This window comes from Pleurodeles waltl, chromosome 11 (assembly GCF_031143425.1).
Source record: "Pleurodeles waltl isolate 20211129_DDA chromosome 11, aPleWal1.hap1.20221129, whole genome shotgun sequence".
Classification (NCBI taxonomy): domain Eukaryota; kingdom Metazoa; phylum Chordata; class Amphibia; order Caudata; family Salamandridae; genus Pleurodeles; species Pleurodeles waltl.
In genome coordinates, this window is record NC_090450.1 from 835,425,708 (window position 1) to 835,428,290 (window position 2,583).

Consider the following 2,583-nt stretch of genomic DNA (forward strand, 5'->3'; position numbering starts at 1 on the left):
GCCCAGATTTAAGAGGTCCAAGTGCCTCCTTGTGCCACATTGTTTACGCTAATGTGGCCCATAGAGGCCAAAATCACCACCCCAGATATCCAAAGTGGAGCAATGCATGCATAATGGATGCAAGGGGGGGGTGCTCCCCCATCAGGGGGGCAAACAAAAGGCGCAAATAAATCTTTGGAATTTTTTATGCCTGCTCAGAACAGAAGTTAAAAGGGTCCACACCATTGGTTACAATGGGCATCTTTGTACTACTCAAGGTTAGCACCAATATTTTGGCGCTAACACTGAACAGTACATCAATAGCATAAAAAATTCTGATGCTATTGCCTCCTACCCTGCACTATGGTGCGCTGTATTTTAAATACGGCACACACATGGTGGCAGTAGGGGGGATTTAAGGGGTGAAAGGAAAGTGATGCTGCACTGGGGGAATGACAGAAGATGAAGGACTGCCCTGCTGGATCCTTGATCTGCATCTGGACACTGCACTTTGAAAGACTGCACCAGCTGCAAACTTGGGCTTCACCGCTAAAGGACTTTGCCTGTCTTCAACTGATTCAAGAAGGGACTCCCTGCTTGCTGCAGGTGAACAATAGCTAACCAGAGTCCCCTGCATCAAAACCTGAAGAAACTGACCAGCTGACCAGTGGCAAGTGGTCATTTTTGGATTTGAATCAGGTGCATTCTGGGAGTTGGATTCCTAACCCTCAAGGAGCAACTCAGAGATTTTAGAACCTTGGGGTGTGCTGTGGACTCCAAAGAACCTTCAAAGACCATCTGGAAGAAAATCTGAAAATTTGGCAAAGCTTGGAGAACTTTTGGAAAAAAAGCTCCATAAAGGGACCGACCCGCCGTGGTGAATCAAGCCAGCTTACCTCAACCATGACCCTGCCTGACTTGCAGGTTCATCCCGCTGAAAAGCTCCAGAGCCCCAGACTTCTGGGATTTCAATGGGGTCACCTGGAAAGGAGATCTGATGACCATGTATTGAAATCGGCTTGCTGTGGAGGGTCAAACCCCGTGGGAAGGAAATAGCTCCAAAAAGTCTGAATGTAAAACATTGACTGGGACTTCCAACACAGCGTATCCGAGGAGGGCTCCAGGGACGTTGGATCGAGTTTCAGCTTGGCCCAGATGAAGATTTCCATCCAGAAAAATCATTTAAGTTTGAAGGTAGAATTCTTCACCGAGGTCTCCTGCGATAAGTATCCAAAGAGGGCACCAGGGAGGTCAAATCAGATTGGCGACTTTGTCCTGCTGAAAAAATTCTTCATGAGAAAGATAAGGTGGTTATTATGACCCAGGTGGTGAGTGTTAATGTGGCGGTATGTACCACCAACAGGCTGGCGGTACGTACCGCCACATTATGAGATTGGTGGGTTGACTGCAGCCAACCCGCCACTTCTCCACTCATACCACAATGGGCTATAAGCCGCTGGGCCAGAGATGTGCATCTTCAGCCCGGCGGCCAGGATAGGCATTATGAGCCTGCCTACCATCATGGTTTTTGTGGCGTTAGCAAAGCCACGAAAACCATGGTAGTAAGCCCTTCCGGTGACAGGGAATACCTTCCTTGTCACCGGTAGGCAGCTACCCCATCCCACCAACACTCACCTGACACCCCCCACTCCATCAAAACACCCACCCACCCCCTATACACGCACACACCCTCAGACACACACCACGCATACACCCAATCACTCACACTGGCATACACACATTCATACATGCATACATCCAGACATGCTCACACACATTCTTACAATGATCACACTGACATGCAAACACGCACTCACTTCACCATTCTTGCAGCGCATTCACACACAAGCATACAACCACACAAACAACACAACGCATTCAGACGCATTCACACACTCACTCAGACATTCTTGCACACACTCAGACACACACACACACACACAACCCCACGCTCCCTCCCCTGTCAGAATCTCGACTTACCTTGGGCGAGGAGGTCTTTCGGCAGGGAACGGGAAGGGGCACTGCTATCGCCAGCAGCGCCCCACCAGCAGAACGCTGCAAGGCTGTATTGCTGGTTATAATACGGCTGGCAGCATCCTACTGGTGAGGCGGTGCTGGTGGTAGCAGAGCCAGCTTACCACCATCCACCACCGTGAACACTGCCAGATTTCCACCCTTCTTGTGGCGGAAGACAGGCAGTGCTCATAATATGGCGGATGGATGGTAGCCGCGGTGGCGGTATTTTGGCGGCCATCTCTGCTGGTGTAGGTGGTTTTTACCACCAATGTCATAGTGACCACCTAAGTTTGATCGTAAACGTTTGACCGAGGCCTCCCGCTTGCTGTAGCCGAGCAAGGCTCTATCGCCGTCGACCTCAAACGTTTACTGTGCCCAGGTCTAATGCAACCAGATGATCAGATTGGCGCTTTTAGTTTCTATGAACTAGAAGACATTAATTCTTTAATTCTTTATAAATGTATATCTCGGGTTCCCCTTATCTGATTTCAATGGTTTTGGTGTAATTTTAAAGTTCAAAATATAATCTATTCTTATAAATTGGTGTTGGAGTTTTATTGTGTTTTGTGTTTTACTTATTTACAGTTT